This window comes from Euwallacea similis, chromosome 9 (assembly GCF_039881205.1).
Source record: "Euwallacea similis isolate ESF13 chromosome 9, ESF131.1, whole genome shotgun sequence".
Lineage (NCBI taxonomy): Eukaryota > Metazoa > Arthropoda > Insecta > Coleoptera > Curculionidae > Euwallacea > Euwallacea similis.
Window position 1 is genome coordinate 451,671 of NC_089617.1, and position 22,313 is coordinate 473,983.

General features: G+C 37.0%; 2 protein-coding genes across 3 annotated transcripts in view; both read right to left on the reverse strand.

Annotated features, from left to right (window-relative positions):
• Positions 1 to 22,313, reverse strand: part of Cdk5 (Cyclin-dependent kinase 5) — a 115,224-nt gene that overhangs the window by 77,530 nt on the left and 15,381 nt on the right. The window lies entirely within an intron of this gene.
• Positions 1 to 22,313, reverse strand: part of blo (bloated) — a 64,013-nt gene that overhangs the window by 29,854 nt on the left and 11,846 nt on the right. For both annotated transcript variants that reach the window (XM_066393119.1, XM_066393120.1), the window contains exon 2: positions 21,366 to 21,455. The gene's annotated coding sequence lies outside the window, so the exon portion shown is untranslated. The remainder of the gene's footprint in view (positions 1 to 21,365; positions 21,456 to 22,313) is intronic.

Here is a 22,313-nt window from a genome sequence, read left to right on the forward strand (position 1 = left end):
TGATAGCGACTTCAAAAACAATAACAGCGTTTTTCAAATCCGAACAATTTGCATTTTTCCATTAAGGAGACTGCTAAATCTCTTTCGCGACATTGAATCAAATTGATCCCTAAGCAAAAACTTGGTTCAAGGATGAATCAATGAAACAAGAGCCATGAGGCATAAAAACCTTCTTGTATCGACTGCATCTCTTGACCGGTATAACGTACGACCTTAGATCTAGGTGAAGAGCATAAAAAATGATGTAATTAAACACAAAATGGTTCGCGTGTGCATGCAGACTATTGTTTTATCCTGTTCAAGCTGACATTTTATGCTCAACGTTTAAGTGATCGTGAAAACGGTGCTGGTTGCTTGTTGCTTAAAATGCAGAGCACCGTAATTAAATATTAATGGCCTTTATTATGCTTTGAAGCTTCCACACGAGTGGGCTTTAGCGCATTGTTTTCACCTAGATTGAGTCTAGTTTCCGTATTAAGCATAACGGGTAAAGAGTAATCTTTGCGAGTAGGAATAGTATTTATTATCCTCGTGATTATGTTGCAGTTTTACATGGATTAGTTGAAACTGACAGCAATTTGTAAAATAATAAATTTGCTATAGCTCAGTGAGAGCTCCGAAAGTAGGAGTGGCAGTAACAAGAAGGATTCTGGAGAGAAATTCGAGGGGAAAATTTTCAACGTTTGAACCACTAAAGGCGATCTGACGAATAGAGCAAGCCTCGAGACAACTCTAACCAAATAATTCCACAAGCAGAACTATTTAATCACTACATAACTGAACTTTGTAATTAACCACTAGTTGAAACAAGAAAACGGGATTCTTCTGGCCAAAATCGTGAAAACTGTTGATTACTCATTACGAGACGCTCGTTTTGAACATTTTCGGGTTCCGTATAAGAATTCCAGATTTTGCATCTAATGACGTCACCTCACCCATATTCAGGAAAAGACTAGGAGTTATGGCATGTCCACAGCAATGCAGCCCTCATTGGTCAGGAGTAGGCGCTCCCTTGAGTTTTATTGGCTGTTACATGACCGAGTGACGTAATCGTGAAAATTTCATTCACCACCTGTTCTGCATTAGAAATCAGGTACTTCGTTATTAAGCAACAATTGTAACCACAGTAATACACACTCATAGAAATTTTATAAGTGCTGTTTTTTCAGCAATGTTTACTTGTAAATTGCTGGGTTTGCTTCATTTCCACTTTAAACATGGGGTAATTTTAGAAGCGAGAATCCCATTCTGATAGATACCGAAAAAAAACACAAAGGGACCTATTAGAACATTAGAACCCAGGCATGTTTCGGAGCAACTGAGTGTCCCTGCCCGATCAACTGATTTTGTCTCCCCGGTCCAACTCTACGATTTGAAGGGAACAAATTAGACCGGTAACTTATTATTAGTATTTAGCGCCGGTTGTGTGATCGAATAGCACTCAACTATAACGAAACAGTGCCCAGTACCAACTTATACGTCCAACAAAATCCAATTAAAGTAATAACAACCTGCCACCTAAAACAAAGTCGTACAGTTGCATATAGCTGCCAACTATTATAAAAATATCATAATAGCCATTCAAGCCTATGAGAGTGGCCTTTGCGAGGAATTTTCGCCGCGTGAGCTTTTTAATCACGCTCCACTAGCAGGTAGTTGTCGTATATTAAAGCTTTTTTCCATTTGAAGGAAATGTTGAAATTTATTGCTAAAGTCAAACGTTTACAAATGTAAAGTTGAAACACGCAATAGCGCAATAATACCTGAAATGCTACAATGTCTCGAAGATCTTTTTAGATTAGAAGGAATCCCTGGTCGCTAGCAATAAACCATGCCATTGTAACTGAATATGTTGTGTGCCTAAGGGTGTCTCCACTTGTAACATCAACAAACACTGTAAAACTTTGCATTTTCTTCATGATATTAGCGTGGACGGTTGCCACCTGCAAATTGTGTCTTTTCAAGCGTCAGGCTCCTCATGCAAACAGCACAGAGTGCTTGGTACATATTAAATGAAGCTCATCATCAACGCAAATGTCAACATGGCCTCCTCAAGCATAAAATATTACTTTTCACACGAGGGGAATCCTTTGGTACTAATCGTAAAACCTCGCGAGTGTGAAAACTCATTTTCGAGCGAGTTTCAGATCATATCTTTTCTAAGGTTGCAAAACCCGTCAAAGTTCTTGTCGGCCGCCGAAGACGCTCTTAAGATTGGGGTTTAAAAAGTATACTTTATACCCGCATATGTCATTTGACGATGGATGTTGCATTTCATCTGCGAGATGCAGGCTTATAGATTGGTTGAATTGCAAAGCAGATAAATCTTCTTTCAACATTCGAATGTCAAAAATGAATAAAATAGGCAATTTGAAATTAAGCCGACCCGCTTTACGTATTACTAATAGACAACAACGTTGACTAACGTTGACCATTTACGTGAATAGATGCATTCCTTTGGAGACAAATCCAAATTTGTACATGCAACGTGAACATCTGGTTTCGCTTTAGACCTAATGGCGAAAGGCTGCTTTCATTTTCACAGTTGGACAATAAGCTGTGTTCTACAAATGTCAAGATATTTACGAATTATGAAATTGTGATTATAAATTGGTCTCATGGGTCGCAAGCTTGTGTCACTCTGTAGGCTACCGCAATGCCGCCGATTTTTTTAACTTTAAATTGAATGTGTGTAACAAAATAAGGAACACACGTAAACATCATGTAAAAGGGCATTTCGATAAAGTTCTTACTAGGAAAATAAAATTACCGACATCCGGAGGACTGGTTTCGAGCCTCTTAGCTCTCATCAGGTCAGTTTAATTTCACTTGATCAAATACAAAAAAAAAACTTATAAAGACTGGTATTGGAATCTGAACTTCAGGAAGAAACTTCAGTAGGGATCTCTACTGTGTGTATTATAATAGAATAGTTGTCAAGGTTGCAATTACAAAAGCTGTCTAACGACATGCTTAATGATGCCATTTTGTAGAATTAATAAGTTACAAACTTCTCGAATTGAAAATGATCTTCGATCTTAAATAATTTATGAAATAGGAGAGATTGAAATATTTGGGCAATTGTCATGTTTTTCCACATATTTCCCACATCAATGAAGATGTAGGCGATTCTTCAGTGAGCTCGTGGACAGCTACAGTGGACACGCTTAGAATATACATTCTTCACAGGCCGTTTCAAAAATCTGAAAACTTCTTAATTTCTTAAGAAATATCAAATGCTATTGATGAAATTGGATGACATTCTGAATCTCGTTAATGATAGAGGAGCTGCTGCTAACTCTGTACTTTCTCCTCTAGAGATCAGAAATTTATTTTAAAATTATAAAATTTTTGGATTTTGTGAGAAGCTTTAAGAGTGTCCTAAACAGATTTTGAAATTTCACCTTCAATTTTACATTTTTTAAAACTTACGGGATTAATAATACCTGGTCAAGTGCGTGAGAAGCAACAACGCAGCTTGCACTGTCCTATCTTGTTTTCCAAGAGGTGGAGTATAAAATTAAGTTATACAACTGAACCTAACACCATTATTACTGCTTGTTCCATTTTCCACTCCATTTAACCATCCGTTCATAATATTCGTTTAAAGAATAAAATTTCTCAAAGCTTCTTCCTGTTTGAATCTCTGCCGGCTCTCTCAAAGGCATTAGCGAACCATTTGATAATATTTCTATAATTTTGTTGTTTACTTTTACTTTTGCCTGTGATTGGAAAAATTGATCACATGCGAACATTAATGTGAAAGTGAATATCCAATGCACACTTGGAAATTGTTATTCCCGTACCAGCCAGCAGTTAACGTGACTCGCAGTAATCAATTCAGTTAAATTAATACTGTAATTACCCATAAGAGACACACTTGGTGGTGGTTCTTTCATTAAGGCAGAAAAAATTGTTTAAGGCAATAATTTAATCCATACAAGTATCACCGTTATATTTTAAAATGTACTGGCAGTCTGAAGGCCAGATTGTAAATAATCTTTCCTCATGAGCACTCTTCTTCACGTTTAATATTGTTCTCGTCGTTCAAAACAAATTTAAGCTAATAATGCTAATTAAGAGGAGTATTTACTTATTGGTAAAAATTTACACGACCCTGATGATATCATAATCCGAGAATTAACTGTAGATCTCTGACACTTTTTAAATTATTCCTGTAGAGCTAATTTGTCAAGTGACACTTCTTGTCGATAATTTCCTATTAAAGATTTTAATCGCGAAGACCTCGCTGAATAAAATACGATGACCAGAATTAATAAACCTGCTAAGTTGTGATTGTTACTTATTACTACTTGTCGGAGAGTATCCTAAGATTTTACTTTAGGCGAAGATCAAACGGCCGATAAAAGCCGATAATAAATAAATCGATCGGGCGTTCATTAAAAGGGAGATTACTTGCATTCTTAAGTAGACGCATTCAAATTGGTAGGATGGAAAGTGGTACTGAAATTTATCGTGTTTGAATATCATTTTAAATTTAAATTGTGCACTAAATTCATTTCAAGGTTGAGCAATTGTACGGAAAAATACGAATACATTAAGAAGTGCGGATCGAAGCTTGAAATGCGAAATAAGTATGCGGAAAAGTAACCTGAACTAATCTAGACAGACAACATCAAACAGGTAGTACCCACAGGAATGGGAGTGAAGCGATCAGAGAAGAATCGCGGCAGGAAGAAACTAAATCGAACCGTACACAACAGTGCATCACCAAAAACCTGGATGATGGAATCTAATACAATAGCAACTTGTGTATTAAGGGCGCAAAGTGATATTTTTCCCGGCGAGTCGAAGCCGGGAAATTTTTCCACAGCTACACTTTAACCAACAACTTTGCTGTCGAATTTCAAATTTTTTTTTATAACCATTGAAATAGATATTGAGCTAGCAAGAGGGGTTCTCGTTAATTTGAGTTCCATGAATTCTTAGAACAAAAGTTTTTGAAGGGTTAAATGATGGTTACTAGAGAGAACCCAGCAAACCATACATAACCTGACCGAGAGGTTACTACCAACATACCTTAAAAAATCAAACCTTCCCGGCTTGATTTTCTTTCAAAATATCAATATTCAAAGTAGAAAATGTAATTAATTCAAACTGGGAGGATAGTCTATTTCAAAATATGGACCTAAATGGACTTCAGTTAGCTTGACGTTGGATTTGGCTTCGGTTCCAACGTCTGCGCTGTACTCGTAGCACTGCTTCACAGGACAATTTAAATTCTCCAAGTTGAATTTAGCATTACGTTGCGTACTCTAACAAAAAAATTTAACCCATTATTTTAAGCTCTAAAAAATCAATGACAGTGTCGGCTGCGATTGACAGGTACCTAATACCCCAAATTGTTACGTTCTTATGTCGTTCTATGGAGTTAAAGAAGGATCAAACATTTCAATTTGGGCTCCAAACTCGTCGTATTGCGGTTAGGATTGCGGTTTCATTGGACGACGACGCCACGCTACGGTTTCGCTACGAGCGCCAACGTCAACAAGATAAAATTGGTTTATCTTCGACGGTAGCTCAGCGGCGACTTAGCCACAACTTCACATACAACGACATACATATATAAACGGGGAAATTAACGTTATTGATAGATATTTGTCGTTGATTGCAGAAGTGGCAAAGGAGAACGAGGAGATCCGCTGCACTTGCAGTTGAAGTGATAAAATTCATAAACTGCCAACTTAATGTCAGACCTGAATTCAAAACGGTGTTTATAAATCTGATATTAATGAAAGAAACATAATGTAAATAAAGGTTACGGCAGTTCAAAGCTATTCTACATGAGTAAATAAAAAAGAAACACGTTTGAACCGGCGCTGCTTTCTGGAACGCTCACATGACGCTCACAAGTTCAAAAACATAATTTAAGTCCATCGACGTGACATTATCATCGCTACCACGCCGTTCTGTTCCAAAATCATTATCTGCAATGCTTGGACTATGTTGCGTTGAGAGTGTGCCACCCTGTATTAGATCGCAGTTAATGTGCCTCATTTCAATTAGTATTGGCTCTGATGCTCTGTTTATCACACTCAGGGTGGCAACTGAAGACATTGGTGCAAAAAATAGGAGCTGAACTTTCCAGATAACCCAAATACTTATTTCTTATGGATGAATGCAGTTAACAAAAAAAAAATGTACTTTTAGGATGTTTTCCATTTGTAGCCGTCCAGTCGAGCAGTTGGGCCGTACGAGCATTAATTGGAAGTATTATTAAAACTCACTTGATTATACATTAGCAAGTTCAGATTACGCAAAGTTTCCAATAGGACTTAGTAGTGGTCCTTTGTACACATGCACCTACTTTGTTGCGCTTTAATCGTACAGTCGACGTAAAACCGATATTGAAGTTCCACTAAAATGCAGACAACTTGCAGATATCTATTTAGAAATCCGTTAATCCGTTTTATTTGTAAACGCAAATTGAACTTGAGCATCAGAAAGCATGCTTATGCAACAAGTTTCCACTCCCTGCAAGACTAAGCCTGTGTAGTGTGTAGATATTTGCTGAAATGATGATGATGAGAGCTCGAAATTTCAATTACTTCTTTATTACATCTAATTGCAGATAAGATTGGGCCATAATGCAACAGTGTTGCATCTCTTTTGCATATTCATGCATATAGGCGGTAATTTACAAGCAAAATGCGACTCGTGAGGATCTTTATGGAGAAAGGTTATCTATTGAACGTAAGTTCCTCAGTTACGAAATTTCAAGGAATTTTAGTCTTATTTACTAGTTATTATGTATTTAGTTTTCGTCTAATGCCCTGCGGATATTGATGAGAATTCGACAATTTTCGAAAGGTTAAGAGCAACACCTGGCCCTTTCAGCCAACTCGCATTCAAATATCCTACTCGCCCAAATTAGTTAGGTCATCGGCCAAGTATCGCTTCTTAGCATAATGCCCTTAAATTCCTGCAATTAAACGCTGATTGTTAAGTTTGAAAAGGCACATCGCAGTAGAAACCTACTCCACAGTGGAGGTATAATTTACTCGGCCAACGAAGAACCATCGTAGATTGAAAGCCATGAATCTACATCAGTGGCTCATATCAACAAAGGCATATACTTCCATAAATAACGATTTAAGACCAAATACCCGTCATTTACATTGAATTACATCTCTATTACATCTAATTGAAGATAAGATTGGGTCATAAGGCAACACTGTTGCATCTCTTTTACATATTCATACATAGAGAGGGTAATTTATAAGCAGAATGTGTCTCGTAAGGAACTTGACGAAGAGAGGGCATTTATTAATAAGCTCCTTAACCCAGAAACACCAGGTAATTTTAGTCTGCTTTGGTAGTCAGTGTGGACGTTCACGAGGGTTCATTGAAAGAGTCAAAAAACTTTCGTCGGATTTAGATCCGGATCCGTCCAGCCAAGTCGCGTCCGTTTCGCAGGACCAAAACAGTTTTATCACTCCCGCGATCAAAGTGAATAAAACCGATTGCGATGAAAAATGTTCTACCAAATGCCCACCGCTTGCATTGAAAGTAAATAATTAACCGAAACTCACACCGAGTGTTCCAACATGTCGACCTTCACAAGGATTTCTTGTCTCGTGCAAAAATATAGTTTTTAAGCCTGTTTCACATTGTCAGCGTTCCCGCTTCGATTTGCTCGTTAATACCATAAAGTATTTGTCCGGTCCATTGCATGTACACGTTTGATTCCGGATTTGAATGTTAGTTAATTAACGCACGGTTAGATACGACAACCGCAAAATTCCTGTTGGGTTTATGTAACTTTGTACGTATGTAATTTTAAAACGTAAGGATAAATATCTTATGCTTGAAAACTTAATGGGTCCGTAGATCTCAGAATTAGGAAAATTTGAGGGCTAAGTGCACGGTATCTCCTTCCTGCAAGTCGCTATCTTTTCAGTTTATTGACTTGTCCTTGCTAGAAGAAAATTGTGAGCCTATAGGCATTGGTATTTACTTGCTCTAAGCCTTGGTGTTCAAATGGGCCGTTTTTCGAATAATAAAGAACTCCATCTTACTAACCCCTACTTATCCCTTAGTCATGAGCGGTTTCGAAGGGTAAGTCGCTACTTTTATTAGGGACTTTACCAGTCTTAAATCTAATTTTCTCTCTCTCTCTCTCTCTCTCTCTATATATATATATATATATATATATATATATATATATATATATACAGGGTGTTCCAAATCCGATGTGCTGTCATGGCTATTTCTTAAACGGTAAGAGATACAGGGTTGGTTAAATTAGAAAAATGCACCAAACTTAAGACTCTTATTAGAACTGAAAACAATATCGTATGATATATCATTGTAAAGGGGTTACTAAAGACTTTTAAAAATCGTCAAAAAATGTACAGGTCCACATTTAAAAAACTCAAATTGTTGTCATTATCTCAAAAACTAAGCAATATTTAAAATTTTAAAATTTACTGATTTGTAGACATTTTACTATATATGACACACATTTTACTGAAAAATCTTTAATTGTCGATTCTTATAGGAAATTAAATTTGTCCGAATTTTAGTTTTTTCATAATAACTCGGAAGCTAAAGATCATTTGACAATATTGTTTTCAGTGCTAACAAGAGTATTAAATTTCGCACATTTTTCCTAATTTAACCGACCCTGTAACTCTTACCGCTTAGGAGATAGCCACGATAGCACATCGGACTTGGAACACCCTGTATATTCTTTTAATAAAAATATAAATCAAATTATAAATCACGAAGGCTAACACGTTTTTTTGTATAAACATCGAGTATTAAAAATTTTATGAAATATTCTCAATTCGTCATATAATCTTATATGGCCGTTACTAATGACTGAAATCTTAATGGTGGAGGCACGCAAGTTTCTCTTTTCGTTTGCAGAATCTAGACTATATCACTTAAATTGCCTTCCTTTTCGTAGCAAAAACCTAAACCAACGTGTAGGTACACACATTAATCATAGAAAAACATTGGCGATTTGATTTCGATCTTGTAAATAATAAGCAGGATATAAATTATGCCATCATTATCGCCTTAGTGTGGCTATTATATAAACGTGTGCCTAATAAACTGACCGGTGAACAACCTTTCGGTAAATAAACTCCGCAAGATCAGTTCTTAATAACTTTCTCTTAGATGCCGGTTTTATTTTAAGATCAACAGAATGCTGTGTCATTAAGCATTGTTTTGGCAGCACCGCAAATCAGTTTGCATGACCGCTTACTAAACTTAAGGAGATAATAAGTATATTATAGACCAAGGTTGTGAAGCGCGAGCAACGCCGCAGGATCTAAGACATGAGAATAGATCCCTGAGAGTGTCTGCAAGGTTGAAGAATTTGTTTTGTTGTAGAACTATATAGAACTCAAAAAATGAATCATTCCAATAAAGTTAACGCGAACAAAAATTTCATAGGGAAAAAAATGAAAAATTTGAAAAAAAATCAACATGGGTTTGGACTGGAGAGCGTGGAGGCCATGAAAGCAGTCCAAACAAAATTGTAAAGAATTTCATGACATTTTGAAAAATCTGACTTGAACGGTGATTGTTTTGACGTTGCTACATAAGAGGCTACCTGGCTGTGACCTCAGTGGAACATCTAGATTTTTCTACAGAACCTGAGTTATTAAACCAGTTTTCACAATACGAGAATAATTAAAAGACATTACATTGATTAAAAACATTCTTTCCAGAACCGCAGCTCATAAACAAAAACAAGTAGTTGCAAATAACTCCGAAAGAATGTAAGACCTACTTATCTGAAATTGTCTTACAACGGCTGGTGGATGCCGCAGATGAGAGTGATTTTCAATTATAGGTGAACACTGTGTCTTCGCCGAGGCAGGAATTTACGAAGTATGCACACGATCTTGTTACTGATGTTGCATGGTTATCTATTTCAAGGTTAATATTATATACGGAGTTATTTATTTTCATTTACATAGTGCAGCCTCCGATATGGGCGTATAACTCTAGTTTAATCGCCGGCCAGCTCTTGTTCTTTTAGTCGTCTTTCTATAATTGTTATGCGGACGCGTCAGTGTTACACAGTTTTCCTTCGTCGACAATGACAGCTCATGAATTTACCACTAATTTAGTGTTTGTTTTATATAAGTTAACGAAACCTTCTATAATAATTGACGGAACAGTCTGCATGTTGGAGAATACGCTTCAGGAGTATTTAAGTAGTTGAAATATGGGATACCAAAATTCTCCAAAGAATCATCTCTGAAACCTCGTTATACCAGCATTCTACAGTGCATTTTAATTACATTACATTCACATTTTATATTTTAGTTCAGAAATGCTGCAATGTTAGTCAAGAAAGTAAGTCACTTGATGTCATCGGGAGCTCCCCAGATTTGGCCATAGAGAACTTGCAACTTTGACATACAAACTACTTGACAAAAGTCAAGCAGCATAAAAATCGAGTCAAACAGTGAATTTTTAGCTGGACTGCTCGATCTCCGGATCTAAAATCTAGGCACTAACTACCTACTTTCATTCGTATAATCATGTTGGTGCCTTAACATTTCAACATTCTTCTATTCCCATTGTTCGAATAAGTTATGCTATAAAGCATTAAAAATGGTTCCTATAATTCAATTTTCTCCACATGCCCATTATTAAATGTATGAATAAGTTCGTGCTGCTTTTATTATCGGTTTTAAATCTGAATATTATAAATCACGTATTAAACTGATTGATAGCAATAACTATCTATTATAGCTAGAAAACGACTTCCTACTGGGCTAATTTTTCTCTTTGAACTCATCTATTCAACCATTGGGCTTATTCTAGACGATACCGGAAAAAGTATGTTACGTGTCGTATGGTAATTATTCTTTTGTGATTAATTTGGCTGGCATGAGTCATCCAAGTAATAACAACACTTGCAAAATTTAATGAAATTATGTGTTTGTCGCACATTAGAAACAAATTATTTGTTTTAAAGTGAGCTGCTAATGTACTGAGCCAGTATACGCAGAGAACAGGTTTACAAGACTAAAGGTTATTGGGGCTTTCGATTGCCCAATTTCAAATAAAATTCATCTAATTTTACCCAAATAAGAGCACAAATAATGGTATATTCTGCAAACCTACACCGAAACCTCAGTTTGCAACAAAACTGATATAAATATTATTTAGTTTTCAGGTATTTTCGCCAACATACTGCAGGTAACTGTTCGAAAGAGTGCAATATCCTCGACCTCCTTTCTATATAAAGTGCTGAGCATTAAATTTGTTGTCCATACTTGTAGCAGGTTTTTACGACTCTCAAGGTGGCACCGACAAACGACAGCAACCACCGAATAATCGTGGTTAACGCGATTCTTTTGTAGACCCTATGGACAAGTGGCTGAACTTGTTACAAAGTATTTTTTATTACCTAGCGATGGTGACTTGCAAATTCTACGGTAATCTCTCTGGTGGTAATGAAAATGGGAGATGCAGATGAGGTGTAGATGAGGTGCAGGATCCGTGTAGACTAATGATTCGTGTTACCTGAAACAGAAAGTATTGTGTAAGAATATTTATGCAATTGATTCCTTACAATACAAAATCATAAGTTTATAGAGTGATGAACCAAATAAACAATTAATATTATCTGGTCTTGCTGGTATCTCGTAACAATAGGAAGTCGAGTCTCATTAGAACTCTCGAGTATCATTTTTTTCTTAAGTAGGTACCATTTTAGTCTCACACGCAAACATGACAAATTTGTTTCAAAGCAAATAATGTATTGCTCAACTTCCTACCGGTTCTTCATTAAATTATTCATTTTGATTGATTTTTGCTCTCAGCAAAAGTACGTAGGTTGTTTCAATGGTTGTGCAGACCTTGGATCAACTGGTAGTTTCGATTTTAATTGTCAGCTTCTTGAGACAAATTAGAAGTTGATTGAGGACCTATTAAAATGGACCCGCAGGTTATTCTTTAGATGAAGCACATATAAGTACTCTTAATAGATCCTGGAAGCTAATTAAGGTGTTGACTATTTGCTCGCTGTCAATACGCCCTAATGTTCCTTAGTGCTTATTAAACAGATTTATTGGGGAAATTCGTGAATTTTTGTCCATGTTTGCTGTTTTATTTCGCCCAATTATGCATCATATTCTTTTTGCTAGCTACTACATTACCTATCTAAGATGATATCAATTTACAGGCTTATTTTCCACATCCACTTAAGTTTTGGGAAATTTCACCCGATAGAATGCGTCAAATTTTGAAAAAATTACGTCAGTAATTTCAAAAATCTTATGCATTTGGTGATGTGTTATTTAATCTCGCGCTTAAAGTTGTTGACATCATGCGACCTACAATAACCTTATAGACGAAAAGGAGTGCAGTAAAAGAATAAATTCTCTACATATTAAACGGCTGCATTAACAGTCAAGTTGTTGAGGGCAATGCAGCTGAAATTGAGGCTAAATTGATGGACGTAATGATGAAGTGAAATGCTGTGCTTGTGAAGAAATTGGAGAATGTAAAGGCAATTTCCGATTGGATCAGTAACTAAATAATAATCTTAATGGGGCCAGGATTAGTACGAGAGAGTACGGGATGAAGCTTGACCAGCGTGCAGAGTAGCTCTGGAGATGGCTGTGTTAATGAACATATTTATTCCCAAGTAGACTTATGACTTATTTAGAAACTATATTTTAACATTTTTAGTGACGTCCCAGGATTGAAGATCCCATTTCTAAAAACTGAAGTGATCCTAGTGTGGGCAAAAAAGAATATCGACCGAAATTAATGATCTTGTTTATACCTTAAATAGGGGCACAAATGTGACATTCCATATAAAGCGGATGGTGGCAACTGATATGGTCCAGAGTAATGCCGAGAGTCAGCGGACCTCAACCAATAAAAATACGGTTATTGGAAAACGTTGTTTAATTTGCATGCTTCTCCGGTTTGAAATGAGGCCCTCGGGTATTCACAAAGTATAAGATGCTAATGCAACAGGTGACAAGAAGACTGGCATTGCTGATTTCAAGCGCTTATTACATAACGCCTACGACTTCAGTTCAAGTAATCTCGAATATTCCACCCATAGTCCTATTGGTCGAGGAAAGAGTGACGGCCTCTACGTGGAGTCAGGGAAATAAAGCTTCCACGAAGGAGTTAATTGTGGAGTGGCAGACAAAGTTTTTTTTTTACTAATAAGAACTTCAGATGTTGAGAAAGTTCCATTGCATGATGAGAATTTTAGCTCCTCATCCCCACCCTGAGTAATGCTCGTCAGCGGTCTCCTATTGGATGGATTTCGAGTGGAGAAAGGGAGAGGGCGTTGCCTGAATGGCTTTGCTCCCCGGATGCCTAGACTCTCTAGGGCGCTGCAGTCCAATCCCCTAGATGAACATAGATATCGTTTATTAATTCGGTTTCATTCACTTCGGATTACTTCGGGTTATATCCAGTAGAACCGGGCTAAGGTTGACGCGAGATGGTTTATAATCCCTATTCTTTTGGATAGACAAATAATCTCACCTCAACTACTTGCCTTTCTCTTTCTTGGTGAGCATTACCCCTACATCATGTTTTCAGCGTATTGAGAGGTCCCAGATCAATCCCCCAGTTGGTCAGATTTTCCAAAATCTTCTTACTGTTTCGACTGAAAGTTTTTCAGACTTTAAGGTTCCACAGAGCGACCTTGACTGCCTTTTGAGTCCAAGTTTACTCCAAGAAATTCTTGCTTCAAGGAAGGTGATAACAAGTCCTTCGAGGAAGCCTTCTTATGGGTTGTTTTTCCATCAATCAGTCTTCCTAAAGTGTTCATGAAACACTCATCAAAACGGCATGTGTGAACCAGAAATTAAGGAACCCCGAGAACAGTTAGAAGGATAGGATCCCATTTTCGTGAAGACATTCGACGGCAAAATAGTACATAACGTGATTTTTGCAAGAGCCGTTAGTTCCTGTGCAAAGTCCTTAGCTTCCCGTTACTGACTCGCAAAGAGATGCAGGCGATGATACCTAATCAGCTATTTCTAAGAAACTCATTGGTGGACTTGTATGGTGTGGCGCCATCGAATCTGATCTTTACACACGCTACCTTTAGTAGCGTGTGAAAGACGCATAGCGGTAAGTCCTCAGTCACCTCAATATAATGAACAATTGAGTCTAGCTTGAAAACGATCGGTCGTTTGAGACAGAGCTTACCTCCAGCTTCCTGTCAGCTATTTTCAAATTTCTTATGCAGCATGGAAAGATTCCTATTTATTCATAGCTGAAAGCCTTTTCTAACGAGACGACTTACATACTATTCGATACCAAATGTCCTTCAAGTTACAGCTAAATTTTATTATTTTTTCTTATTGTATATATCCATAATTCGTGACTGTTCATGAAGTTCCTTAAGAAATCTTTATCGGTGGTGCACGCCACCTCCAAATTGAACTGAAACCAAGCTGCAGAGTTCTGGTATGAAACTCTTAGAACGACAACTGTTTTACCTTCAATCCTAGAGTAGATCTCAGAATGATCTTGCCGACAAAATAGGAATGCCAGTAGGATGCCAGAAATAGGAAAAACTAAGTTTTATGTCTTTATTATTATAATAAAGTAGAATCGGGATCTCATCAGTGCTCACTGCTTTCTTCGCTTTTCTTATATTTAGCTACCCACTTCTTCACATTGTTTTAATCCTTTTCGTCCATTTGCTTCCAGGTTCGCATTTTTCTCGTTATTTGGTGCAATACCTCTTGGTTAACATCCTCTGTTCTCCCGGAACTTCTTTCCAGCTAAACCTTAACATCATTGTGTCTTGGAGATTTGACGTCGCTCATGGGAATAGTAATATCTACGACGCTTTATTTTCTCCATAATTTCTTTTTCCACAAGTGATTCAACTAAGTGAACTCATCAACTGATATTCCTTAACAAATATCTGATGCGAGGTTCTTCTGCGTGATATTGCATTTGATAGATGAAACTGTATCATTACTGAAGATTTGGTAGCATTCTCTTATGATTTCTCAGCTAAGTTGCCTTCGGCACTAAAATAGAACTGCATAGGAATTATGCCCCTTGGTATGTATTCGCTGCTTGATATAATGGCCTAATCAACTTCCTTCTTCCTAAAACGTCCGATGCAATTTTCTAACGGGGTTATTAGAACGGTAAATTAAATTTCCGCCATCTTTTCCCTTTTATTAACTTATCGTAACGAAACTAAGTCGTTTAATAGCGTCAGCATGCCCTGAGAGAACAACTGTAAAGCTATAAACTCTTAATATTTTACTCTAGTTAATGCGGAGCCTGCTTAAGGAGCTTTGTTGCACATTAGTTTTTTATGGGTAATGGTTCCTATAGAGAGATGGCCGCGGGTTGTTTCGGCTTCTTCACAGCATGAGTGATCCATCTCATCGGCAATCAGGAAGAAGCGCACTATACTTTGCCGCAGACAAGATATTGATCTAGAATGCATAATTGATTATAGATTATCACGCTGATGGGTACGTGTTACTTAGTGCTTTAGCTCAAAGTGATGAATAATTTTAGAGAGATTTTTCTTTTTGCCTAGTGCAGCACGTATCTTCCATATGCTTCCGGATGATTTTAACTTGGATAAATTAAAGAACGCACTAAACTATATGTTCATTACAAGTATTGGTATCTTAGAATTCTTCAGAGCTTCACTCTTTAATTTTTGCCTAAATGCTCAACTAACACGTACAGTAGAACTCGGCTGTAACGAACACTCGGCTATAACGAACGAACACAAAAGTCCCGTCCAAGTTCCTGCAACGCTAATGTATTTTTATTTAGTTATAATGAACGCTCGGTTATAACATACTATATTTATTATTTTTTGGAGCTTTGAGCTCGCTTATAACGAACCGTCGGGAGATGCTGCTGTGAGCGAGCTGTCTCGAAGCTCGCTCACAGCAGCATCATTGTTCATTGTTGAACACAATAAAACAAAGGTTATAATATAAATCAATTAGAAGTATAAAATACCGACTAGTTATTGTGCATAATTAATTTGTATATGTTTAGGCTTAGTTTAGATCTTTAATCAACTACTCTTCAAGTGCACGCAGTTAGTGTTAACGGTTTCTTAAATTTATGGCTGTTTATATTTTGCTTGGGAAGAAACAGAATTGGATTTAAACGAATGGGCCAAAAACTAGCACATTTCTGATTTTGAGGAAATTAACTTAAATAAACATGATATCATTGAGGAAAGCGTGGAGGCTGCCGAATTTCCCAATGATATTGACACTGTTCAAATAACTGTCAATGATCAATATGAAAACGATTCGAGTGATGAGGAGGAAGTTGACAGGAACGATGAAGTTTTAATCCCACAGCTCAAGAGGCGCTTTCTGTTTTAAAGATCGTAACAAATTATGTACAGATGACTTATCCAGGAAATTAAAACTTTAAATGCGACAGATCTTTTGCTAAACAAAACAACTCAAGACATATTGAACAATCGCAAGTTGCAGAATCAAATTACGGACTTCTTTTCTACCTAAACTTCGATTTTATTTAAGATTTTTTTTTTTCAATTTGTATTGTTTCTTTTCTCATTTAATATATACCTGTTTTCTACAACGGAGAATTGTATAATTTCGCAATTGGTTAAAATAGAAATTTTGAATAAACCAGTTTTTCCCTCAGACGTTTATAACGAACCTCCGCATATAACGAACGACAGGCCAAGTCCCTTGAAGGTTCGTTATAGCCGAGTTCTACTGTATATTAAACCGCTTCCTATATTCCCATACTGAGGGTGCAATTTGAATTAGACTCAGTCTTCTATACAGAGTGTTAAGGAAATAACTCTCGTAAATTTATCCAATGATGAAGAACGTCATTTGGAATAAAAATGTTCCCTATAACAGATTTCCCCGGAAAACAAAGAACATTATTTTTTTGGGCTTGATACATTTTGCAGCACATAATTAACTAAATTTATACTATAGTTTAAACATGTGATTCTTATTGTATTATTTTGAAAAGTCATTTACCTTTAAATTATGGTCGTCACCTCAAATTAGCATAACATGTTACGGTGCACATTTTACACCTCTCACATCACGATCGAGAACACAAATTTATTATTATTTTTACTACATTAAATGTTCGAAATGTCCCCCATTCGAGTCCATACATGCTCTATTCCGCGAACTCCTTGTTGAATCCTCTTCGACAAGATTTAAAACTTGTTCTGCGACTTTAGGACCGACTTTTCTCTGTTGACCTGTATCCAGAAACCATTGGGAAAACTTGAACAAATGTTTGTCGAGCTGGAAGTTTCCTTTCTGGATAACGATGGCACAAACGCGCCTCGCTTCTTCGGTATTTTCGAACCCCTCTCCACGCATCGAAAGCATGATATTCGCGTAAAGAATATAATACATTTTCAAGTGGTACTATTAATGAGTCGGACTAAATTCTCGTACTAACAAAAGGTCAGGTTTTATCAGTTATCGGGCGTTAAGGAATTGCAAAAAATTATCATAACAAAAATAAATAAAATAAATTCCTTTTTGTCGACCACGTTCAGCGCGGCGCTGCCGCTTAAGGTTACCTGATATTATTAGTTATTAATTCAGTTTTAAATTGCTTTTGGCAATGTTATTGTTGAGTAACTTTAGCTTTTTTTGTTACACGCTACACAATCAACATCTGTAAAGTGCGTTTTTCAACATTCCATTAAAATTTTAAAGCTTACCATAGCTTTAGGTTTTCGACTCCTGTTGTAGGGAACTTTTTGTTCAAAATGATGTTCTTAATCATTGGTTAAATTTACGAAACTTATGTCGGTAATTTTCTGTATTACTTGTTTGAGGCTCTTTGGGGCACAAAAGGACCCTCAAAAAAATTAATTATGAATTAAAATTCCGATACGGTTGCGTCACCGCTTCGCCAAAAAGTCAATAACATAAATATTTCACATCTACGAAAGTAACAAAGAACTGTAGTGGCTACAAAGTGAATAAATAACGAATAAATTAAAACTCGCCTAAAGCTAAAGCTTTGCGCATTTTTATTACGGGTTTACCGAGAAATGGAAAGAACCTTGACTCTTGCAAATCTCTTCAAAATTTCATACACGACCGTTGTTTTCGGTTTCACGTGTCATGTCATGATACCGATAAGCACAACGTGAGTACGTGTCCAGCAAAGACGAAGAAATGCTGTACGTTTTAGTACTGTAAGCAGGTATCATGCAATGAACTGTTTGTTTAAAAGTTATATCTTTTTTGTTGTTTTAGTTCAGCCGTTCTCGGTTCCTTTCAATATTTTCCGCTGGAAAACTAATATCTAAATTTAAATCTATAATATCGCATTAGGGCGAAATTAGTTCTCAATCCTCAGTGGTTCTCACTACTAAAATCGAATACAATTTAGATCAATAAATTTATCGAAGTTGGTCTTATTTCCTCCATACCTAGACCTAAACCAAACAAGGTACAATGCCTCCATTAATAAAGTTATATTGTTCTCCTCTCTTAGATAATAAATGTAATATGACTAGCAGTTTGAGTGCCTTTTAATCTATGTGTTGTTGCGAACCGCTCTACTTTCGTTCTAATCTCGCGATAAAATTGGTCTACTGCTCACAATGGTAATTGCATAGTGGGCATGATACCGTTCGTTTTCATGAGATTTAATGGATGATGGGCTCCAGATCGTCTAAAATGAAGTAATTTCAGAAACGAAGCATTAGACGTTGGCCGACCAGCAACTTGTACCGAAACGGTGTGTTTTGGAATGCGAAGTCGACCTTTTATTAAGGAAATCGAGACAAGGAAATTATTAAGAATGCAAAATGTCTCTTTATTGCAATTGGATTTCTTGGAAGGGGGTCTAGAAATACGGATTCTGATTGCCTTTAACGGTTTAATGTTAAAACGTAGACGTATTTAGTTTTTCCCAATAAAGGAAATACCGACCTAATATAATAAAGATTCGTTCTGGATATGGAATACACCGGGTTGTGATTAATTTTGCGATTATTATTGTAGGAATATCGACGCAATTTATGATTTAGTGCAAGACAACAGTAACTCCAGCTTTTTAGCAATTATTCTAGTATGGTCCTGGATTATTTTATAATGAAACTGCTCTTTAATTAACAGGATGGAGCAGCTATCCATTATGCGACCATCCTTACCGCCTTCAAAACCATCGGGCTGTGATATGAACAAAAAGTAAAAGGGCACGTTCATTTATGACAATATTTCTTCTGATTATGTTATGAGGCCAATACGGCTCTAGTTCTAGTGGTCCCTTATCCCACTTCTACGCAATGTTTCAGCCTCCGTGTAGCTTACTAAGGGAACTTAGGGATGGAGCTGTATTTGCTGTGCATTTATTTTCATCAAACATTTAACGTTTTCATATTATTTGTACTTCTTCCAGTTTTCGGTTACATTTTATCTTTCAGTTGCTTTCCATTAGTTCAGTAGCCTTCCATTCAGGTCCACTTAATCTCATATTTCCGCAACGCTTTTTCTCATTTTAATAAACTAATTTCAATTCTTTGGATATTCGGATCTTCTCTGGATATTGTGTATCGCAAGAGTTTTGAGTTTATGAATGAAAAAAATTCTATTCTCATGTAGTTTGCTAATTACACTGCGTGACATAGAAAAGAGAACACCCCGTAAAAATGATTTGATTTAAATAATTTTTGGTATGCATGTTGTTTACGCCAAAACAAATACTTCATTAAAAAGTTGAACAAATTTAATTGTTAAAAACTAAAAAAAATTTAATAATTTGTCGGTCCTCCGCGGTGTCTTTTACATTCTTGTACACGTCTAGGCATGGATCTAATGAGGTGATTGATGTCCTCTTGGGGGATCTCATTCCAGGCTAACTGGACAGCATGACACAGCATCGCTAGGGTTTGCGGGGGATGGGGTAAATTATGCAACCTTCTACCTATAATATCCCATACATGTTCGATCGGCGAGAGGTCTGGAGATCGAGGTGGCCAAGGTAGCAAATTGACTGCATTTTGTTGGAAGAAGTCCATAGTCACTCTAGCCACATATGGTCGTGCATTGTCTTGTTGGAAAACTGGATCAACAAGAGTTTCCAGATAAGGCACAAGATGAGGTTCCAGGACTTCTTGGATGTATCGCTGGGCTGTCATACTGCCTCTGACGAAAACTAAAGGTGACCTGCTACCATATGCAATGGCACCCCAAACCATTACCCCAACAGTCTGATGGACATGCCTCTGTATTGCAAACTGAGGATCCCATCTTTCACCCCGTCTCCTTCGTATTCTTGCCCGACCATCATGCATACCGAAACAGAATCTGGATTCGTCACTAAACACGATGTTATCCCATTCCAGAGTCCCATGTATCCGTTCTTGGCACCACTGTAGTCGATTTTGACGATGATTTAAGGTGAGGGGTAACACGAGATAGGGACGGTAGGAAATCAATCCAAAACTTCTTATGCGGCGATAAATGGTTCGTATCCCAATGGCCCTTCCATACTCAGCGAACCACTGATCCGCCAGCGTCCTCGACAAGACGAACCTATCTCTTAGGGCCATAATTCGGAGTCGACGATCTTGGCGTTCTGTAGTTCTTCGAGGTCGTCCAGTACCTGTTCTTCTGCCTGTTTGCCCTTCTTCGAACCATCCCTGACAGCATCTCACTATAGTGTTTACACTACGGTTCAATCTAGTGGCGATTTCCCTAAATGACAGACCAGCCTCTTGTAGACCCACTATTCGACCCCTCTCAAACTCGCTCAATTGATGAAAATTTCGCTCTATTTTGGTTCTAGGCATATCTCTACGCAGTTTCTAAGCACACTACACTCCAATAAATGTTATTTTCCAGTTGTATTGTTGATATTTTATTGCAATTTTTATATTTAAAAAAAACCTAAAATTCCGAATAACTCGTAAATACGTAGATAAATATGAGTGAAATTTTGATCGTTTCTGCTATACATATAAACAAACATGCATACCAAAAATTATTTAAATTAAACCATTTTTACGGGGTGTTCTCTTTTCTATGTCACGCAGTATACTTTATTCATCGACTTTTGAGATTTTAGATTAACTCTATAATGCCTGGAGGATTTGCTTCCTCCAGCCTGGAATTCAGGATATCTCCAAATTTATGTACTTAGATTGGATTCGAATACCCGCTAGAAGATATTTGATTTTAACTTAATCGTGAGGATCTATTTCTCACATTTAAGTTTTACTATAAGTTTGAGATGTTTACGAAAAATGTTTGAATGACAGCCTTTGAGGTGTTTTTGTCAACGCTGTTCAATTAATCATCACGGAATAATGTTAATTTATGCTTGACTTTTTTTATGCATAAGAACAAAATCAAACTTTTTCAACTTACCTGAATGAATCCTACTGTCTTTTCATCCAAAAGGTGCAACACTAAAAGAAAATCCACTACTATAGAGTCCCTGCTATTCGGTCAGATTCCCTGAAAGAAAAATTTGCATAAGACACAAAATAATAGATAATAGAAGCAGAATTGTAATGTCACAAGTCACCAGTAATTTATAACTCTCTCAGTCATCATTCTCGCTGATGATTCGACGTTCAGGCAGCATCATCCGTCTTCGAAAAAACTCACTGTCTCCTGCCAACAGTTTAACTGATTTATGACTGAGATCTTCCTCGCAATTATTTTCGGCCACGTTTACGGTCAAACGAAATAGTCAATGTCAAGGCCACTTTTTACCTCTTTAAGTAATTAAACAGGCAATTTGCCACGGATTCGCTAAAACCGTGGCTAACAGGGATCTCTCAGCGATGCTTTTAACCAGAGTATTTCGTGGCCGATTAAAAATACTTCAATGTTAATGGGTTTTACATTGTGTTGTATCATTTAGATTCGAATGAGTCCCAAACGCGGTCAATACGCCCACAGTTAGATCTGGTTTGGTCATGTTCGTTAGCGTTATCAAACGCATTGAAAATGTCCTGTGGATTTTTAGGAGGTTTCATGGAGGAATTTTAATGAATCTGATTGATGTAATTAATGATGGTAATTTTCCCAAACGCAAATATAAACGCAGCAACCGAGGATGGGACAGCGATAAAAAAAGAAGACTCATTTGCAGTTTGTTGACCTCCCGACCTTACGTAAAGGTCAAGAAGCTGAGGTAAAATAACGTCAAATTGCGGTCTCTTCATCTAGGTGACACCGTCGAATGCTGTAATAAGGACGTCCGAAAACTTGACGTGAATACCACATCTCCTGGGTATCAGGTATGTGATTATCAGGTTAATAAGGAATCGTGAAGTTTCAAAAATGTCCTAAAACAGACAATCCTGA